Source organism: Bubalus bubalis, chromosome 6 (assembly GCF_019923935.1).
Source record: "Bubalus bubalis isolate 160015118507 breed Murrah chromosome 6, NDDB_SH_1, whole genome shotgun sequence".
Classification (NCBI taxonomy): domain Eukaryota; kingdom Metazoa; phylum Chordata; class Mammalia; order Artiodactyla; family Bovidae; genus Bubalus; species Bubalus bubalis.
This window is the reverse complement of record NC_059162.1, coordinates 69,196,635-69,221,168: the sequence shown is the minus strand read 5'-3', so window position 1 is coordinate 69,221,168 and position 24,534 is coordinate 69,196,635. Positions and strand designations below refer to the sequence as shown.

At 38.3% G+C, this 24,534-nt stretch overlaps 1 protein-coding gene across 4 annotated transcripts in view; it reads right to left on the bottom strand.

Moving 5' to 3' along the window:
• The window catches only part of SLC44A5 (solute carrier family 44 member 5), a 423,585-nt gene that overhangs the window by 113,688 nt on the left and 285,363 nt on the right, over positions 1-24,534 (bottom strand). The window lies entirely within an intron of this gene.

Here is a 24,534-nt window from a genome sequence, read left to right as displayed (position 1 = left end):
GATACAAAATGACTAGTGTTTACTGCAAAAATATACATAGGAAGGCATAAAAAAAATAATTGGGCTTCCCTGGTGGCTCAGACAGTAAAGAATCTGCCTGCAATGCAGGTCACCTGGGTTTGATCCTTGGGTCGGGAATATTCCCTGGAGAAGGAAATGGCAACCCACTCCATTATTCTTGCCTGAAAAGTCCCATGGACAGAGGAGCCTGGCAGACTACAATCCATGGGGTTGCAAAGAGTCAGACACAACTGAACAACTGAACACACAAAAGATAATAACAACAGTGATATGCCTTTTTATACTTAATAATTCTAAAAGGTAGATCAAATGTATTTCTGCAATCAAAGACTTAAACAGCAGAGAGCAGTTATAGTTCTGTGATTAAAGAAGTTCCTTCAAAGCTGTTAGCATTTATTTTCTTGATTCTTTGTTTGTAAAATTTTTTAGAAGTTAGAGTACACTAACATCAAAAAATTCTTTTATTTGAAATTGTAATTTAAGCTATTTGATTTTATAATTTTCTCCTTCATGCTTCCCAGTACATGACATAATAATAAAAAAAAATTAGCCTTTTCCATTCCTCTCTCTCTCCATTGTCTTTCTATGTGCATATATAAAGGGTACTCTGATTAAATAAAGGATTGACTACATAAGCTTTCTATGAGGAACAGGGTTGCAACTATTCAAAAAACAATGTCTATAATGCATTACAAAATGAAATGCTCTAAACTGTAATTTTCAAGTTATTCTGTAAGCTGGATATTGTGAAATGAGATTTAGAGAAAATTTGGCTCAGAGAGACATGGTAATTTTCTAAGGGATCACAAGTCAAACCAGTATCCAGTAGGGAAACTCAGGTTTTCATCTAAAGTATTTCCTATTTTCAATATTAAATTTTGTTCGGCTTGTAAGGCATCTAGAAGGTCAAAACTTGTCTTAAAAGTAAGAAAAAATACAATCATTGTTGAAACTTAATGAAGAATCTATTAGGAAAGAGACAGATCAATGTATTTGATAGGATTAAAAATTGCACATGAGAATTTTCATAGCAAAAACTTCTTGTTCTAGAGGTTAGATGGATATGTTCCAATCTTTTAGCACAGACAGGCTGAAGTTACATTCTATTTTTAGTGATGGTAATAACAATAATAATGAATAATAATTGTACAGTAACAGACACAGTAATACCTTGTATATTGATAAAGCCCTGTTATACTTTTACTGTTTTCACTTACATAAATTTGTGAGTTTCCTACCTTTGGGTTTTTCAGGGTAGTGAGGTAAGGTGCCTTATATAAGGTCCACAAGAGAGAAGTAGTTGCAGAGGCAGACAAACATCTAAGTCTCCTATGCCCAATTTTTTTTCACTTAGTGGTTATTCTAATATGATTACAACTTTCTAGAAAGATTCCAATTAGTCATATTGAAAACTCCACACACATCCTTATTACACCACCTCACCACAGGAAAGGGATCCATCATAGAGAAAGCTAATCATGGTCAATTCAGAAACAAACCATTACTTGTTTAAATCCAGTTTCAACCCAGGAATTTAAAATTTCACTGGGACTGAAGAACTATAAGAATAATAAAAAGAGGAAAAAAAAAAAGATAATCTAGATTTCTTTGTTTAACAATCATTGAAGGCAAAACCTGCTGGAGGGTGAGGAAAGGATCTGGTTTATTTGCATTTTGACACATCCTACTTAAGATCAGTTCTCATCCTGTGAGGGCAGTTGCTAAATAGTATGATACCTAAGAAGGACTGCCTGAAGGCAAAGAACTAAGGAAGAGAAAACCAGAACACTGATAAGCTTTTATTAGAAATCTTGAAGCTGTCAAAGCCTTTGTGTGTAATCATAACTACCAAGGAGAGAGGGATAGAGTCAGAAGCACCAGCCAGGTTGGCCAGTGTCCTGTAATATATATGTATATGTTTGTATCTACATGGTTATATCATAGATAATATACATTATAATATGTTTATAATGACTATAATTATATAGCATTATAATGTTTTCTATTTATATTATGTAGTCAGCACAGGAAGAGCTAAACATACTAGAAAGATGAGTAAAAGAAACTTACCAATTAAAAAAAATAAGGCACAAGGAAAGAAGCAGAGCCCAAAAGGAAATTTCTAAGAAATAAAACCCACAGTCCTTGGCTACTGGTCCTGATGAAGGGCATCAATCAGAGTTTTGGTCTATAGGGGGTTTTAGAACAACAACAACAAGGGGGATTTATTCTACGATTTCTCTTTCTTTCTTGTACCAAGAGCATGCCATAGCACCAGGGGCTACTGTGCACCACACAACTACTCTCTATCCACTCTCCTAGCAGTCTAGTCTCTCACCAGAGAGGGATAACATTTCTCAGGAATTCATACCCTGAGATGTCTGGGGATTCTATTCTGGGACCAGGCAGGATAATGTATTCAAATCTACTTTCCTTTTCTGGACCACTACTTTAGAGAAATAGCAGACCATACCACACACCATGGCCAGACTGGTTAATTTCATAGTATCTAGACATGGAAGAACATTGAAGAAGTGGAAGAGTTTGAAGAATTCAAGAGTTTCAAAAAGTAGGAAAGTTTTTCTAAATTAAAAATTCTTATTTCTGAATTTGTTCCTCTAGTGATTTCATTCCCTTTGTTGTTTAATTTTTTTTTTCTTTTAAAATTAGAGGGGGGTGTGTGTGTGTAAAACAACTATTTCTTTCCACTTCTTATTTCTCTCCATATTCCCTGCTGGAAAAAAGTCACTGCTTAGAAAATTATTGGAAAATTGAATATAAAAAATATAAAATATAGCTTGGGTACCATTTTGGGAATCAGCAACACAGCAGAAGCTTAATTCAAATTTTAGAAGTTATAAAGTATCATCATTGTTTCTTTCTTTGATTTCAAGGCATCTTTACAATCCCAAATGTTCTGTGGGAAATGAGTTTTTTTTTTTAATCAAATACTTAGTTTGGATAAATTTGAAGACTCTTATGATAAGTATAGAGGTAACTGGGTGATACAAGCTTGTGGTTTAAAATCATTCTGAATCATATTCTAGCTAGAGGTCTGTCATAACTGTATATTTCCCTCAGTTAGGTTCACTTTTACTTTTACAGCAAGTATAAACTGAGGACCAGTGTACTAATCTAAAAATGGATCGCATCCCACTGCATCCTAGAAAGAAGACAGAAAGAATAGTTTTATAGAGAAATATACCTCAACCCTCTCCCTTACCTTCCTTCTAAATCAAGGTCCAATTTTTTAAAAAACAAGTATCTCACACTCAGAGTTATTCAAAATACTCCTGGCATAAAAGTATTTTCAAAAGTTAAACTACAGATGTACCATTGCTATCTTATATGTATTTGTCCAAATTACAGTAAGAATAGGATCCCAGTCCTATACTCATTTGTAGACCTCCCTTTCCTTCCTAATTCTAACCTAAAGTATAGAATGTCTATAGTCACCTCAACTTAAACTCTTGGGCATTTCCTTTGAGTTTCTCTTTTTCTTAGATGATCTTTTATTTTATATGCAATTAATAAGTTCTCTTGACTCCTTCTCTCTGATGTGTCTTTCATCCACACCTTCCTTTCTATTCCTGTTGCCTGGAGTCAGTCCACGTTCTCTCCTTCTCTCTTCTAACTGCTGCGGAGGTGCCTTTACTGGGCTCCTGCATGTGGTCTCTGCCTGGTCCAATTCATTCTGCACATCACTGACATCACTGAGAGCTAACAAAGTCACTTTATTATTTTAAAAATTCAATGCTTCTCCACTACTTGTTTGATCATTTCCAAATGTCTTAGCTTTATGTTTAAGAAAATACAATTTCAATCCTAGTTCAAGCCCCAGACTACCTTTCTAGATTTCTCCCCCTATTTATCTCCTGTGCTTCAACCAACTTGGACTTTTTCATTCACTGCATACCTAATGAATTCTCCCTTGACAACATTCAGGGTTCTCTGCTCATGGTTGCTTTAAGACTCATTCTAGTAGGATACAATATGTCCCAATTTGTATGAAATAGCCAGGATTTATACCTATTATCCTGGAATAACAATCAACAATGCTCACTTTTACTATCAGAAGCACTCCAGTCTGGATCTCTACCCCATCTATTAAAATCCCTTTCTTCATAGAGTAGAATTCCCTTCATTTTCTGGGGATGAATAACATTCCATTGTATGTATATGCCATACTTTTTTAACCCATTCATCTGTCAATGAACATTTAATTATTTACATATCTTGATTATTGTGAGTTATGTTGCAATGAACATGCAGATACCTATTTGAGATCCTGATTTCAATTCTTTTGGACAACATGCAGTGAACTTGCAGATATACACTTGAGGTTCTGATTTCAACTCTTTTGGACAACATGAATAAACCTAGAGGACAGGACCTTATGCTAAGTGAAATAAGCCAACCACAGACAGACAAATAACCGTACAATTCTACTAATTTGAGATATCTAAAATAGTCAAATTCATAGAAACAGAAAGTAGAATGATGGCTGCCAGGGGCAGGGGAGAGGGTCAAATGGGGAGTTGTTATTCAATGGCTCTATGTTTTGATTATGCAATATGAGTAAATTCCAGAGGTCTGTAGTACATTGTGTATATATTTTTAACATCACTGTATTGGGTACTTAATATTCTGTTAAGAGGGTAGGTCTTACATTAAGTGTTCTTACCACAATTTAAGAAATAAAACAGCATGGAAGACATAATAATCACTGCAAGGCTTCAGTATACAGGAATGCATTTGTTCAAGGTCATGTGTTATTGAATTTAAAATTTTGCTATGAACAAACTTAATTTGGGTATTAAATAAGTGATTTTAAGTGCAAAAATGTTTTTTCAGCTAAGAAAATCTAAAATCCCTACTTTCAAATAGGTTAAAATGTCACCTCCTTCATGCAGTTTTTAGCTAAAAGAGATCCTTCTCAGCTCTTCAGACTCACAGACACTTTGTACATCTTTAAGGCAATTACCTTTTAACTATTATAATCTAGTGCCTGCATGCTTTCACTCAGTCATGTCTGACTCTTTGTGGTACCATGGACTATAGTCTGCCAGGTTCCTCTGTCCAAGGAATTGTCCAGACAAGAACACTGGAGTGGATAGCCATTTCTTTCTCTAGGGGATCTTCCCAACCCAAGGATCAAACCCACATCTACTGAGTATCCTGCACTGCAGGTGGATTCTTTACTGCTGAGCCATAAGGGAAGCCAATTATAATCTAGATGGGGGTGCAAACTATAGCCCATGGGCCAAATCTGGCCTGCTTCCTGCTTTTGTATAGCTTTTTGTGAGCTAAGAATGGGCCAAAGAACCAAACAGACATTTCTCCAAAGAAGACATACAGATGGCTAACAAACACATGAAAAGATGCTCAACATCACCTATTATCAGAGAAATGCAAATCAAAACCACTATGAGGTACCATTTCACGCCAGTCAGAATAGCTGCGATCCAAAAGTCTACAAGCAATAAATGCTGGAGAGGATGTGGAGAAAAGGAAACCCTCTTACACTGTTGGTGGGAATGCAAACTAGTACAGCCACTATGGAGAACAGTGTGGAGATTCCTTAAAAAACTGGAAATAGAACTGCCTTATGACCCAGTAATCCCACTGCTGGGCATACACACTGAGGAAACCAGAAGGGAAAGAGACACGTGTACCCCAATGTTCATCACAGCACTGTTTATAATAGCCAGGACATGGAAGCAACCTAGATGTCCATCAGCAGATGAATGGATCAGAAAGCTGTGGTACATATACACAATGGAGTATTATTCAGCCATTAAAAAGAATACATTTGAATCAGTTCTAATGAGGTGGATGAAACTGGAGCCTCTTATACAGAGTGAAGTAAGCCAGAAAGAAAAACACCAATACAGTATACTAACGCATATATGTGGAATTTAGAAAGATGGTAACAATAACCCTGTATGCAAGACAGCAAAAGAGACACGGATGTATAGAACAGTCTTTTGGACTCTATAGGAGAGGGAGAGGGTGGGATGATTTGGGAGAATGGCATTAAAACATGTATAATATCATATAAGAATGAATCGCCAGTCCAGGTTCGATGCAGGATACAGGATGCTTGGGGCTGGTGCACTGGGATGACCCAGAAGGATGGTATGGGGAGGGAGGTGGGAGGGGGGTTCAGGATGGGGAACATATGTACACCCGTGGTGGATTCATGTTGATGTATGGCAAAACCAATACACTATTGTAAAGTAATTAGCCTCCAATTAAAATAAATAAATTTAAATTTAGAAAAGAATGGTTTTTACTTTTAATAATTGTTTTAAAAATAAAGAGTATTTTGTGATATAAGAATTATACAAAATTCAAATCTCAGTGTCCATAAATACAGACTTTTGGAAAATAGCTACATGCATTTATATATATATATATTTATGTAAATGCATATATATATATGTATATGCATTTACATAAATATATATATATATATTTACATATATACACTACCCACAATGGCTGAGTAGTCACAACAGAAACCATCTGGCCTGCACAGCCTAAAATTTACTACCTAGATTTTTATAGAAAAGGTTTGCTGACCTCTGATCTAGGCCATAATGTCCTTTTACGGCAGCAGTTAAGCACAGAGTGTTGTGCGCTACACACAAATTGCAATCTATGTATTAGTAAGACTTGGCACCCCACTCCAGTACTCTTGCCTGGAAAATCCCATGGACGGAAGAGCCTGGAAGGCTGTAGTCCATGGGGTTGCTAAGAGTCGGGCACGACAGAGCGACTTCACTTTCACTTTTCACTTTCATGCATTGGAGAAAGAAATGGCAACCCACTCCAGTGTTCTTGCCTGGAGAATCCCAGGGACGGGGGAGCCTGGTGGGCTGCCATCTATGGGGTCGCACAGAGTCGGACACAACTGAAGCGACTTAGCAGCAGCAGCAAGACAGACCTGTAACTGACAGGCTAATACATCATAAGCAGGCTCTGGTGAAACTCAAAGTGCTGTATTTCAAATTTCAGATCTTCTTTTCTGGAAGGGGATAAGACCTATATAGTGAATAAGTTGTCTAAGGATTTAATTTTGGGGTTAAGCTTAAGTCTGCTACCTAGACATTTCAAAGTCCAATAAAATAAATCATAAAATTAAATTAAATTCAGAGGTAATAAGAGAGTTTTGTTTCTTAAGTTTACATTTCAGTTCCACACTAGTTCTTCTTTCCTACAACTGTCATTCTGCCTCTTTTTTTTCAGGGACAGCTTTCTATCTTCATTCAGAAACTGATTCATTTACTAGTTTTCTTTGTGACAGCTGAAATTTCAGTGATATCAACCATCCTGAAAGGTCATTAATATCAAGCATTAGAGCAAAAATGGAGGTCTTAAAAGTCATTTTTCTCTGACAGATCATCCATTCATGCCTAATGAGTCAGTTTAGGGACTGTCCACTGTCCATGAATTCAGTCTGATGATCACCTCTTATTTGAAAGTTCTTGGTGTCACCTGAGTACATCTGTCTATGACATGGCTGCATTGATAATGCACAGTGTAGAAGCACTTCTCTTCTGTGGTTCGGTTGGCACCTGCATGATGCCATTAAGTCATCTGTTACCTCTCAGTTTCTTACTGCAGAAGTCTGTTCCAGAAAATTGAATGGTTGCTTCACTTCCCAGAGGCTTTATTAAAAGACAGTTAATTTGGGGGCCATTCTCTAAGCTCCACCGAGATACTTGGCAAACTGCAGAATGTGGCTTGAATTAAATCAAGCTAAATGATGCTTAGTCAGCAGACTCAAAACATTTGGGAGCTATGTGAGGTACAGTTCTGTGTAAGTTAAAAAATTATTCTATTCTTCCACTCTTCACTATTAATGGAGAATCTGGTGATCAGTGATGAGAGCATTTTCTAAGAGTTGTGTTTGAAGGAGTTAACTGTAACCTTCCCATTTCCCTCCAGCTTCTTTTTTCCCAGACATACTGTCTAAAAGTTCTCTACTGTTCTATTCCCACAGCTTTAGAAAATACCATATATACCATTTGGGGGTGTGTGTGAAAGTTGAGGTTTTAGAAATAAGCAAATTACACCAGCCATTTCTACAAGTATGATAAAAGGTTAAAAATTATCTTGAAGAATTACACTGTTACATAATCAGAAAATAGGAAGGCACAATGAGCTTTTAATCACATGAACTCGTATTTTCAGGTGCTCAAACTAAATACAAGTGTTTTAATTTTCTTAAAAAAAAATTGGACTCTGTGGGAGAGGGAGAGGGTGGGATGATTTGGGAGAATGGTATTGAAACATGTAAAATATCATATATGACACGAGTCGCCAGTCCAGGTTCGATGCACGATACTGGATGCTTGGGGCTGGTGCACTGGGACGACCCAGAGGGATGATATGGGGAGGGAGAGGGAGGAGGGTTCAGGATGGGGAACACATGTATACCTGTGGTGGATTCATTTTGATATTTGGCAAAACTAATACAATTATGTACAGTTTAAAAATAAAATAAAAAAATAAAATAAAAATAAAAAATATTTACTAACAAAAAAAAAACAACAAAAAAAACCAAAAACAATATTGTGTTAGTTTTGCCAAATATCAAAATGAATCCGCCACAGGTATACCTGTGTTCCCCATCCTGAACCCTCTTCCCTCCTCCCTCCCCATACCCTCCCTCTGGGTCATCCCAGTGCACCAGCCTCAAGCATCCAGTATCGTGCATCGAACCTGGACTGGCAGCTCGTGACTCGTTTCATACATGATATTATACATGTTTCAATGCCATTTTTACTTTAAAAGATAATTTTGACACCCAGTCATTGAGAAGAGAGTGTTAGTTTTATCATTTTTTAGTACATGTTAAACTGTTGCTGAAAATGAAATATACCAAATAGCATAACACCCTAAGAAATCATACAATGACACTGATCATTTCTTTTGAATTGATTAGAATATTTAAGATGATATTTCAGTATTGTACTTGCATAATTTAGTTCTTTTGGATAACTGAATCTTAAAAGCTTCCCCTATTCTCTATTTCTGGAGAAGGCAATGGCACCCGACTCCAATACTCTTGCCTGGAAAATCCCATGGATGGAGGAGCCTGGTAGGCTGCAGTCCATGGGGTTGCTAAGAGTTGGACATGACTGAGCGACTTCACTTTCACTTTTCACTTTCATGCATTGGAGAAGGAAATGGCAATCCACTCCACTGTTCTTGCCTGGAGAATCCCAGGGATGGGGGAACCTGGTGGGCTGCCGTCTATGGGGTCGCACAGAGTCGGACACGACTGAAGTGACTTAGCAGCAGCAGCAGCAGCATCCTCTATTTCTCCTATATTGTTTGCACTTGGGTTTCCAATGTCTTTAGAGAGTAACTTTAACTGGTTATAATTTATATTTTCTATCTGTAAAGGGGAAATAAAACTTCATTTTTAAATACAGAAGTTTAAGTGATGTCTATATAAATATCTCTTTTGTTTAAAATGGAATAAGGTCAGACAAAATTGATCTTACTATATTATTCATCATCTTTGCAAAACCTGCATTCTAGTTAAGAATGTGTCAGTGAGAGGAAACTACTCAGAAAATTGCTAGCAAACTGAATACTACATCATAGTTATTGCCCACAGCACAACTGGTATCATCAAAGAGGTCTTAAGAGAACCAGCTTAGAACAGCCTTGGGAATTGGTCCAAAAGTTTACAGAGACTCAAACAGTTTGGAGAAAGAAATGGCTACCAACTCCAGTATTCTTGCCTGGGAAATCCCATGGACAGAGGAGTCTGGCAGGCTACAGTCCATGGGGCCACAAAAGAGTCGGACATGACTTAGTGACTGAAAACACACATGTATCAGTTCAAAATGCTCTTTAATGTTCTTGGAATAGGTTAGCATCCCTCTACATAGAAACACAGAGTAGGTGCTCAAGAATATTTGTTTAAACAGTGAATTTCTGAAAATTCTCATGACTGGAATAGCTACAAAAATTCTGCTATTAAAATTTATTTTTAAATCATACTTCCTTAAATAATATGATAAACAATTAATATTTTTAGTAATCAAAGGCCTACATGTTAAAATGAAAAGATTACTATTTGTCACCCAAAATTTTAATAATGAAAAAAGGTACCTACAGATGATGGGCATGTCAGAAAATCATATGCCCTTTGATCTAGTAATTTCTTTTCTAGTAATTTATAGTAAGGAAACATGTATTGAAGAAACAAGAATTAATTTATGAGGATTTAAAACACTGTTTGTAATAAAATTTGGAAACAATTTTTAGAATAATAATTATATGAAAACATGGTCATAATATATTGAGAAAAATAGGTTATAAAACATGTGTCATATATGTATAGATATATAAATATATATGTAAATGCTTAATAATATAAAAAAAGGATACAATAAAAGGCTGCTGCTCCTGCTGCTAAGTTGCTTTAGTCGTGTCCAACTCTGTACAACACCATAAATGGCAGCCCACCAGGCTCCCCCGTCCCTGGGATTCTCCAGGCAAGAGCACTGGAGTGGGTTGCCATTTCCTTCTCCAATGCATGAAAATGAAAAATGAAAGTGAAGTCGCTCAGTCGTGTTCGACTCTTCGTGACCCCATGGACTGCAGCCCACCAGGCGCCTCCATCCATGGGATTCTCCACGCAAGAGTACCGGAGTGGGATGCAGCCACTATCTCAAGGTGGTATGATTATATGTGATTTTGTTTTTATTCCTTTGCTTTTTCTGTTTTTTTCAAAACTGTCACAATGAGCACAAATTGCATTTATAATAGAAAAGAAAATCTAAGACACATAGATTGCATTTGACAACTATAAATAGATTGCTGCCTTATTTTATTATATGAAATTCTATCTGATCCCCTCAAAATAAGTTTAAAAATGAATCTTCTGCTCTTTCACTTTTTTCTTGATTATTATTGACTAAAATTCAAAACACATTTTTATTGCCTTTAAGCAAAAATGTTTACTAAAAAAGTGTGTGACAGAGAGACAGACTGTCTTCTGATTAATCTGTCTTATGCTCAAATATTTCTAAATGGGGATGGAATTGAACATACACATCCATAAATGCCTCAGTAAACTTCTTACAAATCAGACCTTTGTTTCCCAGTAACGAACATCTCACCAACTTTATAAGACACAGACCCCTGCTTCTTGTTTGAGTCACTGCATATATGAAAACAGAGTTGGCCTTTTAACCTTCGCTCATCAAGTCTCTCCAATTTGATGGTATGTCTCTCTTTTGTCATTTTATTTATATCTATTTAGCAAATCTGGATAATAAAAATCCTTTTTTATTTTCCTTAAAATAATGTATTCAGTAAAATATGTATTCAGTGGTTTTCTTAGAACTTTGCCTCTGCTTAGAATGTTTATTAGTTATCTATACTAATTTTAAGCAGGTTGTCCTATAGTTACCCTAGTGCTTTTGGAACATGAAATGAAAATTTAGTTTTGGAAATAAATTTAGCAAGGCAATTACCTCAGTCATAAAACATTTTATACTTATAATCATTTAAGTGCCCATTAGATAAAAGAATAAATTTTAAATAATTTAAAATAAATCTAACTGTGATATTGAAGAAGACTCTTGAGAGTCCCTTGGACTGCAAGGAGATCCAACCAATCAATCCTAAAAGAAATCAGTCCTGAATATTCATTGGAAGGACTGATGCTGAAGCTGAAACTCTAATATTTTGACCACCTGATGTAAAATACTGACTCACTGGAAAAGACCTTGATGCTGGGAAAGACTAAAGGCAGGAGGAGAAGGGGACAACAGAGGATGAGAGGTTGGATGGCATCACCATCATGTCCATTGAGGACATGAGTTTGAGTAAGCTCCGGGAGTTGGCGATGGACAGGGAGGCCTGGCGTGTTACAGTCCATGGGGTCACAAAGAGTCAGACACAACTGAGTGACTGAACTGACTGATACAAGGAACTGGAAATAGTAGGTACATTAATAAGGGGGACTGTGTGTCTGGGAAGAGATGAGGTAGACCTAATTTTTACTGCATATCCTTTTGTAACTTTTAAACTGTGTATCAAACACATGTATTAGTCTAGTCAAAAACAATTTTTATAAGAGAAAATCAGTTGAGTATTGATTTGGCATATCTGAGAAACAGAAATAACCTGGGAAGTAACATCAACTATTAACCATTAAAATGAATACAGTAGGAAACACAATTAATTTACTAGAAATTAAACTATAAACTATATAGATATAAAGTCATTAGACACATTCCACAAGTAAAATCCTTAACTATGATATAAATTTACCTATTTATCTTGATTGAAAGATTGAATTTTGGCCATTAATGATTTACATCATACCTGTAGAAAACAAGGTTTCTCCCATCATAAACATTTTTTTTAATTTAGAATTTGTTTTGGCAATAATTTCAGTTTTTAGAGGAAGACAAACACAACATGACCTCTTGGGTTTAAGTAATATCTGGTATCACTATACTACTATATTGTTGGTAATTTTTACTTTGAAATGGGAGGTATGCTGACTTTGGGAAGAAAATTAACAATTTGTGAGATGGTATAATAAGAGATGGTAGTTTTCATTACATGTCCAAAGCAAAGAAGCCTAGACATTCAACATGTGTCCAGTAAATGAATGAGTGAAAGTGTTACTTGAACATCAGACATTAGTATACTGTAGACATTTTTAAAATGTATAAAACTTCTGTGTCCCTCTGTTCTCAAATTATTCAGCAAAAGGGCAAATTCTAACCATTTATCTAGAGCTTGAAGTGCTACATGAACTGCTCATTCTTTTCTGAAAATATCTGCTGCTGTTGCTGCTGGTGCTAAGTCGCTTCAGTCATGTCCGACTCTGTGCGACCCCAGAGACGGCAGCCCACAAGGCTCCCCAGTCCCTGGGATTCTCCAGGCAAGAACACTGGAGTGGGTTGCCATTTCCTTCTCCAAAGCAGGAAAGTGAAAAAATAAAGTGAAGTCATTCAGTCATGTCTGACTCCTAGCGACCCCATGGACTGCAGCCTACCAGGCTCCTCCATCCATGGGATTTTCCAGGCAAGAGTACTGGAGTGGGGTGCCATTAAATATCTCCGGAAAATATCTGCTAGCACATTTTATTCTACAAGCTGTTCATTCTACAACAAAGCATTATTAGTAAGAAAAGGGTGAGTGAGTGAGTAAATGAGTGAAGTCACTCAGTTGTGTCTGACTCTTTGCGACCCCATGAATCGCAGAACGCCAGGCCTCCCTGTCCATCACCAACTTCCCGGATGAGACTCACGTCCATCGAGTCAGTGATGCCATCCAGCCATCTCATCCTCTGTCGTCCCCTTCTCCTTCTGCCCCCAATCCCTCTCAGCATCACAGTCTTTTCCAATGAGTCAACTCTTCGCATGAGGTAGCCAAAGTACTGGAATTTCAGCTTTAGCATCATTCCTTCCAAAGAAATTCCAGGGCTGATCTCCTTCAGAATGGACTGGTTGGATCTCCTTGCAGTCCAAGGGAATCTCAAGAGTCTTCTCCAACACCACAGTTCAAAAGCATCAATTCTTCAGCGCTCAGCCTTCTTTACAGTCCAACTCTCACATCCATACACGACCACAGGAAAAACCATAGCCTTGACTAGCCAGACCTTTGTTGGCAAAGTAATGTCTCTGCTTTTGAATATGCTATCTAGGTTGGGCATAACTTTCCTTCCAAGGAGTAAGTGTCTTTTAATTTCATGGCTGCAGTCACCATCTGCAGTGATTTTGGAGCCCAGAAAAATAAAGTCGGACACTGTTTCCACTTTTCCCCATCTATTTCCCATGAAGTGATGGGACTGGATGCCATGATCTTCATTTTCTGAATGTTGAGCTTTAAGCCAACTTTTTCACTCTCCACTTTCACTTTCATCAAGAGGCTTTTGAGTTCCTCTTCACTTTCTGCCATAAGGGTGGTGTCATCTGCATACCTGAGGTTATTGATATTTCTCCCGGCAATCTTGATTCCAGCTTGTGTTTCTTCCAGTCCAGCGTTTCTCATGATGTACTCTGCATATAAGTTAAATAAACAGGGTGACAATATACAGCCTTGACGAACTCCTTTTCCTATTTGGAACCAGTCTGTTGTTCCATGTCCAGTTCTAAATGTTGCTTCCTGACCTGCATACAAATTTCTCAAGAGGCAGATTAGGTGGTCTGGTATTCCCACCTCTTTCAGAATTTTCCACAGTTTATTGTGATCCACACAGTCAAAGGCTTTGGCATAGTCAATAAAGCAGAAATAGATGCTTTTCTGGAACTCTCTTGCTTTTTCCATGATCCAACGGATGTTGGCAATTTGATCTCTGGTTTCTCTGCCTTTTCTAAAACCAGCTTGAACATCAGGAAGTTCACGGTTCACATATTGCTGAAGCCTGGCTTGGAGAATTTTGAGCATTACTTCACTAGCGTGTGAGATGAGTGCAATTGTGCAGTAGTTTGAGCATTCTTTGGCATTGCCTTTCTTTGGGATTGGAATGAAAACTGACCTTTTCCAGTCCTGTGGCCACTGCTGAGTTTTCCAAATTTGCTGGCATATTGAGTGGAGCACTTTCACAACATCATCTTTCAGGATTTGGAATAGCTCAACTGGAATTCCATCACCTCCACTAGCTTTGTTTGTAGTGATGCTTTCTAAGGCCCACTTGACTTCACATTCCAGGATGTCTGGCTCTAGGTCAGTGATCACACCATCGTGATTATCTGGGTCGTGAAGATCTTTTTTGTACAGTTCTTCTGTGTATTCTTGCCATCTCTTCTTAATATCTTCTGCTTCTGTTAGGTCCATACCATTTCTGTCCTTTATCGAGCCCATCTTTGCATGAAATGTTCCCTTGGTATCTCTAATTTTCTTGAAGAGATCCCTAGTCTTTCCCATTCTGTTGTTTTCCTTTATTTCTTTGCATTGATCGCTGAGGAAGGCTTTCTTATCTCTTCTTGCTATTCTTTGGAACTCTGCATTCAGATGTTTATATCTTTCCTTTTCGTCTTTGCTTTTCGCTTCTCTTCTTTTCACAGCTATTTGTAAGGCCTCCCCAGACAGCCATTTTGCTTTTTTGCATTTCTTTTCTATGGGAATGGTCTTGATCCCTGTCTCCTATACAATGTCACGAACCTCATTCCATAGTTCATCAGGCACTCTATCTATCAGATCTAGGCCCTTAAATCTATTTCTCACTTCCACTGTATAATCATAAGGGATTTGATTTAGGTCATACCTGAATGGTCTAGTGGTTTTGCCTACTTTCTTCAATTTAAGTCTGAATTGCGCCCGCGCAGAGGAAAATGAAATAGTCACATACAAACAAACAAAATTTGATCCCTATCTTACACCACTCACAAAAATTAATTCAAAATGGATTAAAAACTTAAATGTAGGACTGGAAACTATAGAACTCCAAAAGAAATAATGAAAATGGCTTCTTGACATTGGTCTTAGCAACAATTTTTAATATATAACATCTAAAGCACAAGCAACAGAGGCGAAAATAAGTGGGACTACATCGTACTGAGAAGCTTCACCACAACAAATGAAACCATCAGCATGGTGAAAAGGCAACAGACAGAATGGGAGACAATATTTGCAAATCATATATCTAGTATGGGTTAGCATCCAAAAAATATAAAGAACTCATACAATTCAAAAGCAAATCCAAACAATCCAATTAAAAATGAGCAGAGGATTGAAGCAGACATTTTTTCAAAGAAGACATAAAGATGGCCAACATATATGTGAAAAAGTGTTCAACGTTATTAATTGTCAAGGAAATGCAAACCAAAACCACAGTGAATTACCACCTTACACCTATTAGAATGGCTACCATCAAAAAGTCAAAATATAAGTGTTGCCAAGAATTTGGAGGAAAGGGATCCTTTGTGCAGTACTGATGGGGATGTGAATTGGTACAGCCACTGTGGAAAACAGTATGGAAGTTCTTCAAAATATTAAAAATCGAACTACCATATGACTTGACAATATCACTTTGGGGTATAAATCCAAAGGAAATGAAACAGGATATTGAAAAAATATCTGCACTGCCATGTTCATTGCAGTATCAGTCATACTAGCAAAGTATGTATGTAGTCAAGTTTTCATACATGGAAACAATCTATCAGTTGACAAATGAATAAAGATATGGTATAATTTTATACAGTGGAACACATTCAGCCTTCAGAAAGAAGGAAAACCTGCCATTTGTTACCACATGGATGGAGCTTGAGGACGTCATGCTAAGTGAGATAGTGTAGAACAAATACTATCAGATGGTGTAGAACAAATACTCCATGATATCACTTACTTATCTAAAAACGGTGAACTCTTGGAAACCAAGTAGAATTGTGGTTACTGGGGGTTCGGGGGTAGGAGAATGGGGAAATGTTGGTCAAAACGTATAAACTTGCAGCTAGAAAATAAAAATGTTCTGGAGATCTAATGGACAGCCTAGGGATTAAAGTCAACAACACTGTATTATATACTTCAAAGTTTCTAAGAGACTAGTCTTAAATGTTCTCACCACAAGAAAGAAATGGTAATCATGTGATAGGATGGAAGTGTTAGCTAACCATTTTACAGCATTTAAGTGTAACTTAGACAATGTCATATAGCAATTATATCCCAATAAAGCTGGACTGAAGAAATAAAGAGGTGGTGGGAGTTACGTATTAAGCAGAAGAAACAACAAATGCAAAGATCCTGAGGGCAGGTGAGACCAGGATTGGTTGCCCTGTGATCTGATGGATGGTCAGTATGAACAAAACATAGAAGAAAAAGGGAGATAGCAATACAAGAGGAGGATGGTACAGCAGAATGACTGATCGGTCCTCAGTTTGGACATGTCCATCAGGGAAATCCAGTTACAGTATCTTATGTCTAAGGACTTGATGGTTTATGACTCATTTTGGCATATATTATCTCATTTGGATCATTAAAACACCTCTGTAAAGTTGACACAAAAGCTGTTACTAACACATCATTTTACAAATTAGGTAACTACTGACTACAATTTCAGCTTATTTTCGACTGGAAGTTCTTCGATAGAGGAGTAATAAACCAAAAGCAGAATCTTAGTTACATATATCTGGCACTAGAATGGAGGATGAATTGGAATAAAGTATGTGGTGAATGCAGAAGGATGAGAGTTAGGGAAATGAGGGCTGAAATAGAGCAGTGGAAAGACAGAAGAGAATGAAACCAGGGCCAGTTCTGCTTCATCAGCATCACCAGCCTCCCACGCACATCTGTTTTCCTGGGTCGCCAGGATACTGTGATGATAAATGCCACAGCATGAAGAGAGTTTACAGTTCCACAAAGATTCTTCATGGACTGAAATAGATGTGAATGAATTTCTCCCTAACAGTTTCTAACACAGAGGGAGAAAGGATGCTCACAAATCTTTGAGCATCAAACCTTATATTTATCTCTCCTATGGTCTTCAAAGCACTCTGTTCCACTTTTTTATTGTATCAACTTGATAAAAATGTATTTTCTCTGAGCTTTGGGAGACCAAAGATCTTATTTTTCATTTTCTGGTGTGAATGTGGTTAGGTGACATCTGTCTTTTCTGTAATGGACATAAAGTGTTGCTCTATTGTTGCTTTTAACCTCCGAAGTCCACATCAAAAGAGAGCTGGCCTTGAATGCTTCTAGATGTGGATGTTGATTATTAACAAGCCATGTGACAAGTTATTCGTGTTGTTTCTAGCTGTTGTCAACTATGTGTAAGCGAGAAAAGACAGGGTCAAGGACAAGGATGTGAAGAAAAAAGTGACAACTGAAGACAAGACAAAATCGAGAGGAAAAATAAGCTGAAAAGAGATTTAGGGAGGAAAAAAATGAGAGGAAGGAGTAGGGCCCCTAATTAAAGTCAGAAGAATCAAGGTAAAGGATGAAAAGGAAAAAGGCAAGAGAGAAGAAATCAGAGAAACAGGATCAATAAAAATGCATAGGACTTCCCTAGTGATCCAGTGCTTAAGAATTTGCATGCCAGTGAAGGGGACATGGGTTCAATCTCTGGTCCAGGAAGATTCTACATCTTGGGGCAACTAAGCCCGTGCATCGCAACTACTGAGCCTATATGCCTAGAGCCTGTGCTCCACAACAGGAGAAACCACTGCAATGAGAAGCCCATGCACCGCAACTAGAGAATGCCCGCACACAGCAATGAAGGTCCAGTGCATCCAAAAATAAAACAAACATTTTTTAAGGAAGAACAATGCAGAGAAAGAACCATTGTGGTATAAGGAAAGGAAAAGAAAATATATAAAGGTCATCCATAAGAAAGTTTACTGAAACTTTGATTTTGAAGAAAATCATAAAGCAGATACACACATCCAATTATAAAGTTAATATTTCATAATCTGTGAAAGGAGATAACGAGAGGTGGTGGTTATTAAATTAATTGAAATTTAATGTCTCTACTTTTACTTTAAGTAATTTTAACAGTCAAATAATAAAGGTTGTACACAGGAACAAAGTTTAAGGACATCTGTTCTTCGTATCTATTGTTCCCCTCCTTTTAAAACACTTGCTATTTCCTTTCTAATACAACTATTATCTGCCAGCTGCCTACAAACCCCTCAACAGACCCAACATGTCTCTTTCTGTCTCTCCTATTAGTACACTTGGCGCATCTACCAAGTCTCCATGTCTGTGCAGCCTAGTCCCAGAAGAGTCACAGTTAGGACAACCTCCAATCTCCTGCAATTAACACTGGATAGCAGGAACATGCCAGCATCATCATTCATATTTTGCTGTGAAAGCTGCATGTGTTCAGTAGTTGGTTGTTTAAAGAGCTAGAAGATTTTCAGTTTCACTCTTACTTCATCTTTTAGTAACTGGATAAATGTGCCAAAGTGTGTGGAGAAGCAGCCTGTCTTCAGATTTTAATCGACACAGGGGTTGCAGTAGCAGCAATAACAGCAGCTGAGATATTGCCAAAAGACTTAAAAGGCCAAAATGAAATGTGCTGGACACAAAAAGGACTTGGGTTTACCTTAACAAATGAAAGTACTTGGAAAGATAACTGGGACTCTTAAGACTGTCTAAGGCAATCATCAAATAACTCTGAACCATCCCCAACTCTTGATCATCACTTTCTGTAGGGCTCAATGGTAGCTTTTCAGAATTTCAAATTTATCTAAAACTTAGACAACAAATTAATATGATTGCTTCATTTTAGTTTGTGTTCACAGAGAGCTTTTCTAGAAGAAGAAAGTAACTGACCTGCAGCTTTTAGTCATTCTCCTGGTCTCATCATGCTGCAAACAGAGGGGAAGTGGTCGGTCTTCAGGCTGGGCTTGCTCCATGAGGCAACAATGTGCCTTGAGAATCACAGTCTGGGAATCTAGGTTCTATCTTAAGTTGTCTATCTGGCAAGTCTCTTTGTTGTTGCTGTTTGAGTCTCTAAGTCACATCTGACTCTTTGCAACCCCATGGACTATAGCTCACCAGCCTCCTCTGTCCATGGGATTTCCTAGGCAAGAAAACTGGAATCGATTGTCATTTCCTTTTCCAAGGGACCTTCTCCACTCTGGGATTGAACCTGTGTCTTGGGGCTTGGCAGGTAGGTTCTTTACCCACGAGACCCACTTGGGAAGCCCCTCATCTCAATACTGGCATAATCTCAGGGCTCTCTTGGGATCCAGCTCATCTTTCAATTTTACCTGCTCATCTAAGGGGATTTCATCTATATCATGGTTTCTAAGGCATCAGCAATGAACAGCCTTAATTTTCTCCCAAATGCTAGCTCCTTACTTTTAAATTCAATGATCCAAAATCAAGTTTACTATCTATTGCTCCCAGAGGTCTAAAAATTTGCTCTTTTCCTTACCTATTTCTGTCTACCACCCACTTTCTCACTCAAACTACAAATCCTGCCATTCTCAACTCCTTTCTCATCCTCCACATCTGTTTGATTGACAAGTTATAAAATTCTCCATCTACAATGTTCTGTTTCTTTTTCTACAGTCTCTCTGCCACTGCCTAGGTTGAAGCCTCATTATCTCTTATCTGGACGGATACCACAGCCTCCAAACAGCATCGTGCACTCTCTCACCCATCATCCACACTTTGTAAAATACAGAATTTGACATATAAATCCATTGGTCAGAACCTTTTAAGATTCTCAACTGCTTACAAAATAAAGTCCAAACTCCATAATCTGGCCTTTTCTAAACTGCTCAAAATTACTTTCTATTGTCCATTCACACTCACAAATAACCTTTGCTGTCTCAAATCTTAGTGGCTTTGTATTTGGTTGAACCATATGAAATTGGTGATATTTAACTATTTTGACATAAAAATGACGATTTCATAAAACTTAACTAAGAACGCCTTTTGTCTCTGCCAGGAATACTCTTTCACCCCTTACTACCTGTCAAAACATCAAGACCCAGCTTAAACGTTGTTTCCTTTGGTAAGCAATCATTGACCACACTAGGCTAAAGAACTGTCTCTCCACTGTGCTCCCTGACCACTCTGTCATATCTCTGCCATAGCACTGTGCTTTAATTATTTGTATATACTTGTCTCTGCCACTGGAATATGGGAAAGTTGAGAGTAGAACCTAGGACTTAATTATCTCTGTATCTTTACTTCCAGTATGCCATTGCCTTCTCCAGGGGCTCTTCCCAACCCAGGGATCAAACCCAGGTCTCCTGCATTGCAGGCAAATTCTGTACCAGCTGAGCCACCATGGAAGTCCTAGAATACTGGAGTGGGTAGCCTATCCCTTCTCCAGGGGATCTTCCCGAACCAGGAATCAAACTGGGCTCTCCTGCATTGCAGGTGGATTCTTTACCATCTGAGCTACCAGGGAATCCCTAATGTCTAAATAGGAGTTAATAAATATTTATTGAATGAGAGACTAAATTTCCTTAACTTGGTACACAAAGGAGCTGATAAATTTTTTTGGTTAAATTTGGGAGGAATGTTGGTATTATGATTTAATATATCATAGAATGCCTCTTTCCTCTTATATCATCTTCCCCCTTTTTCTTCCTACTGGCTGTGGATTTGATCTTACCAGATGGATTAAATATGGCTATGAAAGAAATGATTATACACTACCAGAGCATATGGCCACTAGGAGCCCTGCTATGCACATGTAACCTACATGAAAGCAGATGTATAATGTTCATCTGACAAAACTCCACGAGGCAGCTAACAGACAAAGGCAGCAGCCACAAGGTAAATAATTCCTAAGCAAATCCTAACATTCAAACCAAAATTATTTTCTACCCACCAAAACCCATGAGGATCAATGAAACCTCTCTCTGAAAATGCATGGAGGGCATTTATAGAAGTTGGAAAATGTGCAGGAGGCATTTTATATAGCAGGCATTTTTGCAAAGCCTATTAATGTTGAAAGAAGTTGCACCTCCAGAATTTTACCAGTTTGTGGAATTAGTGATTAAAATCCCAAGAGCAATAGAAGTAAGAGATAAAGCCTGTTTGTATTTTAAGTACTGGACTTAAAATAGGACTAGAATATTAGATAGTCAAAAAGTATGATTTTAGACTGAGAGACTGTAAATGTTCCAATTTTTCAATCACCTCTGATAACAGGAAGATGCCTACTTAGCTTCAACTAATCTAGATTCAGACAGGGTGTGCAGATCACAAGCAGATCACTGGGAAATCCAGGAGGGGCCAAGACCACAGCAGGGCTTAGACATTAGAAGGACTTAAACCAGAACGAGGACAGACTTGTCCCTCAACAACTTCCCCCACCTGTTAGTGACAGGCATCTGGGGATGATTCTGATGCCTGCATATTACTGGTTGCTGAAATTAATAAAAATTAGTTGGAATATTATACACAGTAAATTCCTTAGTTGTGTTCAGTCATTTATTCTCAACTAATGATTCTGTGGCTGTCACAAAATGCCTTTTACACACACACAATTAAGAATAGATTCTTAAGCAAGGGAGATGCATCCATCACCCTGATGCTGGGAAAGATTGAGGGCAGGAGGAGGAGGGGGCAACAGAGGATGAGATGGTTGGATGGCATCACTGACTCAATGGACAGGAATTTGAGCAAACTCCAGGAGATAGTGAAAAACAGGGAAGCCTGGTGTGCTGCAGTCCATGGGGTCACAAAGAGTAGGACATGACTAAGTGAGTGAACAACAACAACAATCTATCCTTAAGAACACTATCCTGGTGAACAAAGTGACCATCCCAGGTGTCTCAGCTCAGGATGCTATAACAAAATAAGACAGCTGGCATGATTGAAACAGCAGACATTTGCTTCTCATTCTGGAGGTTGGGAAGTCTGAAGTCATAGTTCCAGCATGGTCAAGGTCTGGTGAGCACTCTCTTCCTCACTTGCAGATAGCTGCCTTCTTGCGGTATCCTCACATGGCAGAGAGAGAGAGAGAGAGAGAGAGAGAGAGAGAGAGAGAGAGAGAGAGAGAGAGAGAAGGAGGGAGAGAGGTCTGTCCCTTTTTTATAAAGGCCCTAACCCCATCACCTGTGGTGTTGGAGAAGACTCTTGAGAGTCCTTTGGACTGCAAGGAGATCCAACCAGTCCATTCTAAAGGAGATCAATCCTTGATGTTTGGAAGGAATGATGCTAAACAATGCTAAAGCTGAAACTCCAGTACTTTGGCCACCTCATGCGAAGAGTTGACTCATTGGAAAAGACTCTGATGCTGGGAGGGTTTGGGGGCAGGAGGAGAAGGGGACGACAGAGGATGAGATGGCTGGATGGCATCACTGACCTGATGGACTTGAGTCTGAGTGAACTCCGGGAGTTGGTGATGGACAGGGAGGCCTGGCGTGCTACGATTCATGGGGTCCCAAAGAGACAGACATGACTGAGCGTCTGAACTGAACTAAACCCCATCATGAGGAATTTATCCTAATAATGTTCTCTGAACCTGATACCTCCAAAGGCCTCATATCTCCAAATATCACTGTGGAGGCAGGGCTTCATCATATGCATTTTGGAGAGACACAAACTTTTAGCCCATAACGTCAGGTAAGTAGCATTTCTCACAGTGCAGTTGCAGAATAGAACCTATTCCAGTTTAGGTGTGGCGTGCCTTTTTATTCATGCTGTACTGTATGCTCAGTTGTTCTGTCAGGTCCAACCAACTCTTTGCGACCCCATTGACTGTAGCCTGCCAGGCTCCTCTGTCCATAGGGATTCTCCAGGCAACAATACTAGAATGGGTTGTCAGGCTCTCCTCTAGGAGATCTTCCCAATCCAGGGATCGAACCCAGGTCTCCCACATTGCAGGTGGATTTTTTACCATCTGAGCCACCAGGTAAGCCGAAGAATACTGGAGTGGGTAGCCTATCACTTTTGTAGGGGAACTTCCTGACCCAGGAATCGAACCAGGGTCTCCTGCATTGCAGGCAGATTCTTTACCAACTGAGCTACTAGGGAAGCGCTTTTTATATGTAAAGTTCTCTAAAAATGTAGCCAAAGGAGGTCACTTAAACCTCCCATAAAGACTAAAGGTAAAAATATATGCTTGAACAGTTGACTTTTGTGAGTATATATTTAATTTGAAACAAGATGACCTGGTTTGTTTTATCCAAAAGCACAGGTAAATGAATCATAGTAAAATGGTGTTCTATGACAGGCACATATGGGTTTCATATAGTGACCTGAGGCTTCATGTCCTTGAATCTCAAGATAAATAAAACCCTGGAAGAGACAAAAAATGCCAAAAAAATGTCAGATTAAGTACGCTAGCTTCTGACTTTTGATGCAGAAGCATCACCCTTGGCTGCCTCTTGAATATTCTAGTCTAAGCTTTATTTTTGGTTCAGAGCTTTTTTGGCCACCATCAGTCTCTGTGGCTCCCTCATTGCACTGTCTCCTTGGTATTCTTGGCAGCTGTCTTAGATGGAGAGGTGAGCACCAGAATAAAGTGAAGGACAAAAGCCTGCTTCTTATTCTTCAGCACCAGTATCCAAAGTTGGTTTAGCATTCTTCGTTCCAAAAATCCAGCCCAAATCTCATCCCCCAACACACATCTCCCCATCTCATATTTTCAAGGCCTTTCTGGATCTGAAAATCTTCAGAAGTGTGTGTTTAGTTGACAAAAGCACATTAGGACTATTATATAAGAAGGCCCCCATAAAAATCTAGCCACGCTGACATTTAGATGCTAGGCTGGTAAACAGTACATTATGTTGATTTTTATTTAGCTCCATATGATTCTGCAGAGACTTTTGTGTGCTTTGGGATGCATTAATATTTGTACGAATTGGAAATGTAATCTTTCCTTCCCCTCTCTACTCCCAATCCATAGTCAAATACATCCTCTCCGAATATAAAAGCAGCAGAGAGGATATAGCATTTATCCGAGATGCCATTTCAACTCAAATGATAGAAAAATTTATAAACCTAATCCCAGACTCATAGGTTTCTTGAAATTTGTTATTAAATAGTTTCAGTTTGATTTTATGTGCAGCATGGACCCTCTCTACTTTCTCAGAAGTGATACTAAGAGGTCAA